Genomic DNA, 12,588 nt, shown 5'->3' with positions numbered 1-12,588 from the left:
GCTCCATACGAGATAAGGCAGTAAAATGTAGAGATGTCCGGGGCAGCTCTTAGTCAAACTGGCATCGTATAATGAGCTGAGGCTTAGGCCCCTACCCACCAGCCTGACTGGGACTTTACTGCTGCCCCCACGATGCCCTGCCTCACTATTTCATGGTAGGGCAGTCAAAATGATACTAATAGAAGCCTAGCGCACACGACCAGCCCAAACTGTTAATCATATTAACAAAGCAAGGCTCAGGCTGCGACTATCAGTGACAATATTTTATTTAATGAATTTTGCTTTAAAAGCACATTTTGTTTGCTTTTTTTTTAATCCCAGGTACATAGAAAACTGGTGCCCAGGGAAGGTGTGGGCCCTCGGTAAGGGCCCATTTTGCCCATGCCGTATAACGTTTCTGACTCACCTACTGTTATATTCCATACAGGTACCTTATATAGACACAGGTAAACATCACAACCTTTCATCTATTTCATTCCCTACATTACATACATAACGGTTCTTAGGCACTGACCTTTTACCTAGATACAACACTGCATTCAGAATGCGGGTTTTTCCCTGGTTCAATCATCATACATTATGCATGAGGCTTCTTGGAAGCACAGCAGGACAAACATCTCCTGCATAAAATCTATGTTAAAGTTCAGGTCCGATGTCATCCTTTAGGCTGACACAGTAACACAGCAAGGTAGGAGCCCTGGGGAGACCTGTGGGTATATATATATATCTATACTAATATAATAAAGAGAGAGCCCAAACCTTTGAGGCAGGTAATCTCAGGAACAACAGCACCAATCACAACACCCAATACAGCGTTGGAAAGGGCAGTTGCAGCAGAAGGACATATCCTATGCAGACGCCCACCATATACATTTAAAAGGTAAAAAAACGGTGCCAGAAAAGTAGTCCCTTGTGGGCTTGTCTGTGTTGTGCTGTGGCCGTGTGCTGCGGGCGTGACAAACGCTGGGGGCGTGTGGTACGTTCCGCCCTTCATGCCATGGGCATGTGCGGGGCGCGGGATTACGGGAAAAAAAGCGAGCGTTGTGCCCAATATTTCATTGTTTTTTTTCCCAGGTTCTGTACATTCCAGCTCCGGGTGTGCTTGCCTCGCGCTCCCAGTGACGTGCACCTGCTTTACTGTATGGAGGTCAGGCACGGCGCTATTCCCAAGGGCCGGAAGGAGCGCAAACAGGGGCCATTGTGCAGGAAATGTAATGTCGCCTTAACTGCCTAAAGTGCACACTGGAGATTTTCCACTTCTGTTGCGCACAGGCCTTGCGCCACGCACATCCGTACACAAGGCCCGCCTCCACGGAAATAGCAAGAAAGGGACTATCCCTACCCCGGGAATATGTGATGAAATTCCGCACACCAACATCCCGCATACCATCACTCCGCAATTTTTATAACGCGGGATTATTACACCCGCAAAGAAATCATTTCTAAAACTTTTACAACGCAAATGACTTTATCACGCATGCCATTATAACGCAAATGCATGTGTGGTATATACACACACCTGCAGCCGGGAGAAGGAGTCGTGGAATTACTTCACAGGGAGTGGTGACCGACCCAAACCAAGGGATGTGCAGCATTCTGTGAGACCGGCACCGATGACGGCCACATTTGGCCAGAAACGCGTCTGCCTATAATTTACAGCGTTTCACAGACTTGGAAGAACTGTGTGTTTGCTACATTGAATAAATCCTTTGTCTGACCCGGAGCATGTGTCCCGCTTGCTTTGTAACGAGGTGAGCATTGGAGGTGGATAGTTATCCGGTTTTGCTGCGACCGGTTGGGGGCACGCCCTCTCGTTCTGGTGCACCGCATTTGTATCGGCAAACAAACTGTGGACTTAGTACGGCAAGTGCTAAATGCCGCGCCCCCCCATGCGTAAAAATTGCTAATAGGCGAGAATTATCGCAAGGGGAGAGAGGAGGCGGCATTGTGCTGCCTGATTATGGGGACAGACAAAGGTTGCAACGGAACCAACTTACTTGGGTACTGTGTGGAAGGAGCATCGTTCAGCGCCAAACATTGGGGGCATTCTTGAGGTGCTTGGTGGACCAGTCACTGTATTTGGCACCACGAGGGTCTACGTTAACCATCATGCAGTTCACCCACAGCTACCAGCAATCAATACACACCTGCAGCCGGGAGGAGGATTCGTGAAACTACTTCACAGGGAGTGGTGACCGACCCAAACCCAGGGATGTGCAGCATTCTGTGAGACCGGCACTGATGACGGCCACATTTGGCAAGAAACACGTCTGCCTATAATCTACAGCGTTTCACGGACTTGAAAGAACTGTGTGTTTGCTACGTTGAATAAATCCTTTGTCTGACCCGGAGCATGTGTCCCGCTTGCTTTGTAACGAGGTGAGCATTGGAGGTGGATATATATATATATATATATATATATATATATATATATATATACACAGGCAAATACCGGTCGGTAACGGACGAAATTCGGTAATTTCGGCCGTTACCGACCGGTATTTGGAAAATGAGATGTAGGGCCACCTAAAATACAGATTCAGTACTTTTACCGAATTTGTAATTTTACCGATTCGGTAAAATTACCGAATCAGTAAAATTACCGAATCTGTATTTTGCGATGTAGGTAGCACTGTAATCAGTGCTACAGGGCTTTCAGAATTCATTATTTACCACCAACTAGAAGTTGGTGGTAAATAATGAAAAGCCTTGAAAAAGCATTTGCTTTTCAAACGCTGCCATGTTGCAGATATACATGCCCTTAGGGCTTGGCGTGCCGCTCTCCGACACACGGGATGGGACCGCAAACTAACTCCGAGACGCCACTCTGTCACGGAAACTGGCTCCACAAGGTCTCGTCCCTTGGCGGGTTCCAGCGCTGGGATCTTATCGGGCTGTATGGGGATGTATGGGTGGGTGGCAAGAATGATTGCTCCGTACAACAAAGAGAGTTATAAAATCCCAAAAATTCTCGCAAAATACTGGCATGTTTTAATGAAAGATCCAGATATAGGCACTGACATTGGAACCGGCCCTTTAATTTCATATCGGAGAGCGCCAAATCTCTCGGACCATTTGGTACAAAGCCATTTCTCACAGAAAAAACAAACAGACTGGCTCCAAAAAAGGAGCAATGGCTTCACTAAATGCATGACGTGCAAAGCATGCAAAATAGGACAAAACACAACGGTCCTATCAGACCCGTCTGGAAAAGACTTCATGATCAAAACAAAAATAACTTGTGAATCCTCATTTGTGGTATATATGCTGAGATGTCATTGTGGAAAGGAGTACATAGGGAGTACCAAATGCCCTTTAAAGAAAAGAATCTTAGAACATATACGGGCAATACAAAACAACGACACCACATATGCCATGGCGAAACATCTGAAAACACACATGGGAAAAACATGGCAAGACATCAAGTACTTGGGACTAGCATCCATCCCCACACAAGAGAGGGGGGGTGATAGACTGTTAAAATTGAGACGACTGGAGTCAAAACGTATAATCAAGTTTAAAACAAAACAGCCGAGAGGGCTGAATGCAGACGAGGAAATGCATGTACACTTATAATGATTTAAAATGTTGACTTTGATATCAATTCTGTGTGAAAGAACAATGAAAATATGGCCTATGTGACAAAGTATTGGGGTAAAGTGTGGGACATAGGGCACTCAGCCCGTAAAACAAACAACAGAATAATCAAAATGTTGAATAGTCCATGATGTTGTGCCTAACCATAAGCACTAATAGGACAGTAAAAATCATTTGTGTATTTGAATGCATGTTTCATTCAGGAAAATACATTCTATGATAAGTTTCTTTGTGAAATGTCACCCACACGATTACCCTTTTAAATGTAAAATGTTAAAAATGTTAAAAAACATACATTTAATGTGAAAAACTACAAGGCCCATAATTCCTCACTTTGTATGAACGAGTGAGAGAGTATAAAATGTGGAAAGAGAAAAGGGACTTTTGTAGAACACTGCCGTGACCAAGAACGTTTGTTCGAAACGCGTAGGAGTTTTGCTTGAGACCTAAAATAAATCTACAGTGAAAAGAAGAGTGCCGCGTCCTTGCCTTTGTTTTCGTATATATATATATATATATATATATATATATATATATATATATATATATATATATATATATATATATACACACACACACACACACACACACATATATATACACAGGCAAATACCGGTCGGTAACGGACGAAATTCGGTAATTTCGGCCGTTACAGACCGGTATTTGGAAAATGAGATATAGGGCCACCTAAAATACAGATTCGGTACTTTTACAGAATCTGTCATTTTACCGATTCGGTAAAATTACTGAATCAGTAAAATTACCGAATCTGTATTTTGCGATGTAGGTAGCACTGTTATCAGTGCTACAGGGCTTTCAGAATTCATTATTTACCACCAACTAGAAGTTGGAGGTAAATAATGAAAAGCCTTGAAAAAGCATTTGCTTTTCAAACGCTGCCATGTTGCAGATATACATGCCCTTAGGGCTTGGTGTGCCGCTCTCCGACCGCAAACTAACTCCGAGACGCCACTCTGTCACGGAAACTGGATCCACAAGGTCTCGTCCCTTGGCGGGTTTCAGCGCTGGGATCTTATCGGGCTGTATGGGGATGTATGGGTGGGAGATCATATTCAAGCCTTCAGGGAGCTACAGCAAAGCCACGCCCTTTCTCATGCCCAACACTTTAGGTACCTGCAGCTGCGACATGCTATCCACGCCCACCTTCCTGTGCCTACCACCCTTCCCGAGTTCAGTCTGCTCGAGGCTCAGGTGATGATGGGGGACCTGGGGGGGGGGGGTATCCCGAATCTACCGCACCCTGGTAAATAATAGCCCCTCGACCCTCGATCATTTACGAACCCGGTGGGAGGGATGGGCAGGGCCCCTGGAGGAGGCCGATTGGAGGGATGCCCTGATGGCCCCACGCACCCTAACCTTAACCTCTAAGTTGAGGTTCGAGCAGATCTACTACCTGCACACGTCCTACCTTACCCAGGAGCGGTTGTTCTGGGCCCGATTGAGATCCTCGCCGGCCTGCCCGCGATGTGGGCACAAGCCTGCCAATTTCTTCCACATGGTCTGGTTGTGTCCTGGGCTTGGGAGATTCTGGAGGGGGGTGGAGCAGGACCTCACGCAGGCCCTGGGATGGGAGGTTCCCGATGACTCAATGCCACTGTTGCTGGGGATCTTTGATGGCCTGGATGGAACTAGAGCAGATAAACGCCTGCTGGGGACAGCGTTGGCCGTGGCCAAGCGGGATACAGCCCGTACCTGGCTACGGGACACCCCTCCCACAGTGAAGGGGTGGCGGAGGGGGGTGGACTGGTGTGGGACCCGAGGAGTCTTTATTTGAATCCCGGGGTTCTCCTGAACTGTTCCCTAAGATATGGGGGAAATGGTACAACCTGATTCCAGCGTGAACCCAAAAGTATCTACTGTACTAGTCCCCTTTGCATACAATGTATTGTCGGAACGGACTGATCTCACCCAACCCATGTGCACCGTTGTCTTTCATCATAATGTTTGTACTAAGTATGAGCTGCAACTGATGAATTCTTACTGTTTTGTTCTTCTTCAAATGCCAATAAAAATTGATTATCAAAAACTAACAGTTGAAAATAAAAAATATTGAAATTGAGTTGAAAAAAACTGCCATTTGTGCCAAAGTTTTCACCTGTAACTTCTTTTTAGTACGACAGACTTATGACAACTATATACCGTTACATCCGCTGGATCCTTTTAGATGTGGGAACCCAGAGCAAATAACTGAGCTGTGTCTTGGAATGGTTATTCATTTGGTAAAATACAAAGAGTGAAAAAGAGGTATCAAGAAAACCAATATATTTCTGAAAAAGGAACAGAATATAAAGTTTAGAAGCAGTGGTAATTTGTACATCTCCAAAATTATGGGTACCCATACAAGCATGTGAATTCAAGGGCATTATTCAAAATGTCTTACATTTGGAAGGTAGAAACGCATAGATAGACAATTGGTAATAACACGTGTACTACTATTCAGTGTTCCTTGAAGCCTTCCGATAAAAATGGTACCTCACACCTGTGGATAGGCCTAGTGCCCAAAACGTAACGCAGACATTTCACATTTCCAACTGAAAACTCATCCTTTTTTTGCAAAGTGCCTAGCTGTGGATTTTAGGCCCTAGCTCATACAGCACTTAGGGAAACAAAGCAACCCTGCACATTTTTGAAGATTAGACACCAAGGGAAGCCCAGGATTGTGTGGCTTCTGTGGGTCTCCTAACCATGTTCTGTTACCCAGAATCCCTTGCAAACCTCAGACTTTATAAAAAAAAACACATATTCTTCACATTGCTGTGATGGACTATTCTGGAATGTGCAGGGAGCCACATACTTCCACCCACCCAGCATACCCTCAAGTCTCCTAATAAAAATTGAACCTCATTTGTGTAGGTAGCTCTAGTGCCCACAACAGGAAATGGGCAAAAACGCAACGTGGACACATCACATTTTTCCACTGATAATTGACCCTTTTTTTGCAATGTGGCTAGCTGTGGATTTTGGGCAGTAGTTCAGCCAGCACCTAGAGAAACACACCAAACCTGTAAATTTGTTAAAAGTAGACACCCAAGGGAATCGAGGATGGGGGTAACTTGAGTGGGTCCCACCAGGGTCTGTTACCCAGACCCCCTTGTAAACCTCAAACTTTGACAAAAAACACATTTTCCTCATATTTCTATGATGTAAACTCTGGAACCTGAGGAGAATAACAAACCTCCTTCCAGCCATTACTTCTCCAAGTATCCAGATAAAAATGATACCTCACTTGTAAGGGTAGGCCTAGTGACCATGACAGGAAACGTCCCAAAACTCAACGGGACACATCACATTCTTCATCTGCAAACTGACCCTTTTTTTGCCAACACATAGGGAAACCTAGCAAACCTGTACAGTTAAGTAAACACCCAGAGGATTCAGGAAGAATCCCTTGCAATCCTCAAACCTTCTAAAATAAAATCTTCCTCACATTTCTGTGATGGATATCTCTGGAATAAGAGGGGAGCCACAAACGTCCTTCCAGTAAGCGTCAACCTAACAGCTAGGGTGCTCAACCCCGGACCTGGGGACCTGGGTTCGAGTCTAGTTAACGACGCCAAACATCCTGTGATTCTGGGCTAATCACTTAATCTCCCTGTGCCAAACAAAAGTGAATATGTGTCCTCATGTAACATAACTGGTGCTATGTACAGCGCTCTGATACCCGATTCGGGTCACGTTTGCGCTATATAAAACTCTGAAGAAGAAAGGGTGCCTCATCCTTCCAGTCAGCAATCCTGCAAGTTTCAGAATAGAAATGGCCCAAAACGCAACATGGACATATCCTATTTTTTCACAGAAAACTGACCTTTTTAGCAATGCGCCCAGCTGCTGATTTTGGGCCTTTGCTCAGCCAGCACCTAGGGAACAATAGTACACCTGTACATTTTTGAAAACTAGACACATAGGACAATCCAGGATGGGGTGAGTTGTGTGACTCTCACCAGGGTCTGTTAGCATGAATCCCTTGCAAACCCAAACCCTTTGTCAAATAAAACACATTTCAATTACATTTCTGTGATGGAAAGCTCTGGACTCTGAGGGGGAGCCACAAACGTTCTTCCACCCAGCATTTCTGCAAGTATTCTTATAATAATAGTACCTCACTTGTGTAAGTAAGTAGGACTCTAGCTTAGTTGGCGCCTAGGGAAACCTAGCAAACCTGTACCTTTTTTATAATTAGGCACCTAGAGAAATCCAAGATTGGGTGGTTTGTGTCGATGCCATCAGGGTCTGTTACCCAGAATCCCTTGCAAACCTCAAACTTTGTAAAAGTAAAAAAACACATTTATGCCACATCTCTGTGATGAAAAGTTCTGGAATCTGTAGGGAGCCACAAACTCCCACCCGCCTAGTAATTCCCTAAGTATCCTGATAAAAATCAATCCTCACTTGTATGGGTAGACCCTTATGGCAGCCATAGGAAACAGCCCAAAACGCAACTTGTACATATCACACTTTTCCACTGTAAACTGACCCTTTTTTAGCAATGTATGTAGCCGCTGATTTTGGACCTTAGCTTAACCAGCACCTAGGAAACTTGAACATTTTCTAAAATAAACACTCAAGGAAATCCAGGATGGGTTGACCTGTGTTGCTCTCACCAGGGTCTGTTACCCAGAACACCTTGCAAACCTTACATTTTGTTAAACAAAACACATTTCCCTGAAATTTCTGTGATGGAAAGTTCGGGAATCTGTGTTGAGCCACAAACATCCATCCACCCAGCAATCCCCCAAGTTGTCTGATAAAAACGGTACCTCACTTGTGTGGGTAGGCCGAGAGCCCGAGACAGGAAACAGCCATAAACTCAATGTGGATACATCACATTTTTCCACTGAAAATTTACTCTTTTTTTGCAAAGTGGATTTTGGGCCTTAGCCCGACCGGTGCATTGGGAAACAAAAATTTACATTTTTAAAAACTAGACACCCAGAGGAATCTAGTATGGGATGACTTGTGTGGCTTTCACTAGGTTCTGTTGCGCCCAGGACCTGGAAAGAGTTTGTCTTTCCCTCCCAAAACTCTTCAAAGCTGCTTCAATTTAGGAAGGAGTTGAAGACAACTTCGATCACTCTTTGACTTTATGCTTGTCTTTGGTCCCTGACAATGCTACAAAAATATCATACACACACATACATAAAGGTTACATCAATCAGTCTGCCTATTTTCTCAGACTGCAGCAGTGATTGTCATTTAAACATTAGCTTTAAATATATCATTGACAATGCTAACATTTTGTCCCCAAACCTCATTTGTACAGTTTATAAAACATATACACACTTTTACTATTAAATTCATGCATTCCATTGTAGGGCAATACAGTGACTGAAGTAAGAAAGGAAAAGTGAACGAGACATAAAGAAAGAGAGAGATAAAGGTAGATAATAGATGTGTAGTGAGAGGTGTAAAAAGAATTGCAAGGTAAATAGAGCTGTGAGAAAGAGAGAGGGGCAAATGAGAAGAGGCATATGAATGAATGAATGAATGAATGAATGAATGAATGAATGAATGAAAATGTATTTCTATAGCGGCTAACCACCTGGAGGCCTCGTAGCGCTGAGTGAAATGAAAAACAGAGTAGGGTTAGTCCGCAGTGCTAAGCGAGCGTTCCAAACAGATGGGTTTTTAAATTTTTACAAAAGGCCAAAAGATTGTTGTTGCCTCGCAGGGTCTGGGGAAAGGAGTTCCAGATTTTTGCAGCAGTGAATGAGAAGGAGCGTTCGCCCCATCTTACCTTTCTTATTTTCTCAGTGGCAGCCAAGTGTAGGGAGCTAGAGCATAAGGTCAGGTAAACAAAGTGGTGAGTGGGAAAAAGGAAGAAAGGAAAAGTGTGAAGGTTAGAAAATGGGATGCGCTGTTGAGCTAAAAGAGTTAAAGTAGGGAGACATAGGTGAGGCACAGAAGAATGAAGAAGGTTGAAATTGTGATAGGAAGAGAGCAAGAGAAAAACAGAGGGTGAGAAATAGAGTATGTTGTGTGATAAGGAAATAAGTAGAGACAGAGATGTGAGTAATAGCAATGTACATAGAGGGCTGTAGAGAGAGAGTGAGGTGTGGGAGAGTAAATTGAAAAAGAGAGGAGGTGCATAGAAAAGGGGGGGAAAGTGAAGTATTGAGGGAACTGGACTAGGAAGAGAGGGAGAGAGAGAAGAAGTGGAAAAGTTGGGTAGCAAACAGATGGTGAGAAGTTTGGTAGTGAAAGACAGTGGACATTTATATTTATATAGATGATGAGAGGGGTGTGGGACAGAGAAAAATAAGGTAGAGTCAAAGAGGTGGGAAAGTAAGAAGGTTAAGAGTGAGGTCAAAAGAGGTTTCATATATAAAGACTGAGAGAGCAACGGAGGTGAAGTAAAGAGAATGAGACGGTTGAGGGAGACTAAATAAATGGAGGAAAGACACAGGATGTGAGATGGAAACCAAACAGTATGTGCAAAGAACTAGTTGAGATAGTCAGTTGAGTAAGACAGAGGGGTGAGGAGATAGAGATGTAGAGGTAGGGATGGTGACTGGTGGGGAGATAGAGGTGAGTTCATGAGAAAGAGGTATAAAGTCGTTAGGGGGAAGACAGGTGTATTGATATTGAGGTTGGGTAAATCTCGGTGATGGGGAGAGTTCAAATAGAGTGAGAACTGTGATACGCACATACAATTGTAGAGATTGGTAGCGAGGAAAAGAGAGAGTGATGAGACAGAAGAGGTGAGGTAATGATTAAATTATTTCAATGCAATTGCTAAGAAATGCCTCAGGGCATGAGGGTTAAGATTGGGCAGGACTGTGTGTCTGTTTGCCTGTGGTTAGGAGTGTTTGTATATTTGTTGATCAACATCAGCCATAATAAACCCCTCTTATTGACAGAAAAGACTGCACCTCCCATCCATAAAATTTGTTGGATTTTAACAGTGAAAATAATTTAGCTCTAGGTGTGAGATTAAAATCCATAGATGGGCGGAGATTCATCTAACTGTACACTAACACTTTCCTATACCAGTAAGCCATTCTTTCAAAATGACGTCTATTAAAGGTTTGAAAATACCACTTCCATCTCCAGAAAGAATTGACTTTGTATAGGGATTACTAACAGAGGCACAGGCATGGTTCCAAACAGGCACACACTGATAACACTGTAAGTAGGTGTACTCAGGGCTTGTATATGTTTGCATGGCTGGTAATGGTGACTATGTATAACGCATGTCGGGCTAAATGCATAAATACCTTTATGTTTACTGTTCTTTCTGGAAGGATGTCTGTATGCCTGTGTGCCTGGTTGCCCATATATCTGTTTTCTGTGTGTGTGAGTGCTGTATTAACTCATCGCTATAGAGATGTAATTGCCTTATGCATTTTGTGGGCTCTATATGTGTTTGGGTTCCCAAATGCTGTATTTTACTATGTAAATTTGTTGCACATGGGGGGACTTGTGGCTTTGTCAGGCTATTTTCGTTGTGGGGACAGAACAGGTGCAACTGGCGTATTCTTCTTGGCTCTCCTTTCGCCCACATTTAAAAAACATAACTGTAAAACTTTGTTCATAGTATGCTCACTTCTCATGATTTCAACCAGACCTCTATTTATCATGGGATAAGGGGCTGCAGACTAAAAGAAATGCTATGGAGGAAGCTTGAGGAAAGGGAACATGGAAATTTAATCAGGATATGTTGGGAATGCAGAGAGATTAAGAAAGAAGGCTGACTCAGAATGATATCTTCTTCCTGCATATCATTCTTTAAATGATCACTACAGACAGGCTCCGGGTCAAATGATTACAGAGGCTCCATACGAGATAAGGCGGTAAAATGTAGAGATGTCCGGGGCAGCTCTTAGTCAAACTGGCATCGTATAATGAGCTGAGGCTTAGGACCCTACCCACCAGCCTGACTGGGACCTTACTGCTGTCCCCACGATGCCCTGCTCACTATTTCATGGTAGGGCAGTCAAAATGATACTAATAGAAGCCTAGTGCACACGACCAGCCCAAACTGTTAATCATATTAACAAAGCAAGGCTCAGGCTGCGACTATCAGTGACAATATTTTATTTAATGAATTTTGCTTTAAAAGCACATTTGTTTGCTTTTTTTTAAATCCCAGGTACATAGAAAACTGGTGCCCAGGGAAGGTGTGGGCCCTGGGTAAGGGCCCATTTTGCCCATGCCGTATAACGTTTCTGACTCACCTACTGTTATATTCCATACAGGTACCTTATATAGACACAGGTAAACATCACAACCTTTCATCTATTTCATTCCCTACATTACATACATAACGGTTCTTAGGCACTGACCTTTTACCTAGATACAACACTGCATTCAGAATGCGGGTTTTTCCCTGGTTCAATCATCATACATTATGCATGAGGCTTCTTGGAAGCACAGCAGGACAAACATCTCCTGTATAATATCTATGTTAAAGTTCAGGTCCGATGTCATCCTTTAGGCTGACACAGTAACACAGCAAGGTAGGAGCCCTGGGGAGACCTGTGGGTATATATATATCTATACTAATATAATAAAGAGAGAGCCCAAACCTTTGAGGCAGGTAATCTCAGGAACCACAGCACCAATCACAACACCCAATACAGCGTTGGAAAGGGCAGTAGCAGCAGAAGGACATATCCTATGCAGACGCCCACCATATACATTTAGAAGGTAAAAGAACGGTGCCAGAAAAGTAGTCCCTTGTGGGCTTGTCTGCGTTGTGCTGTGGCCGTGTGCTGCGGGCGTGACAAACGCTGGGGGCGTGTGGTACGTTCCGCCCTTCATGCCATGTCTCATAGAGTGTGCTGTGGGCGTTTGCTGGGGGTGTGGGCGTGTGCGCGGCGTGGGATTACGGGAAAAAAAAGCGAGCGTTGTGCCCAATATTTCATTGTTTTTTTCCCAGGTTCTGTACATTCCAGCTCCGGGTGTGCTTGCCCCGCGCTCCCAGTGAAGTGGAGGTATGGAGGTCAGGCACGGAGCTATTCCCAAGGGCCG

Source organism: Lissotriton vulgaris, chromosome 7, assembly GCF_964263255.1.
Source record: "Lissotriton vulgaris chromosome 7, aLisVul1.2, whole genome shotgun sequence".
NCBI classification, from domain to species: domain Eukaryota; kingdom Metazoa; phylum Chordata; class Amphibia; order Caudata; family Salamandridae; genus Lissotriton; species Lissotriton vulgaris.
Note: the sequence above shows the minus strand (reverse complement) of the source record.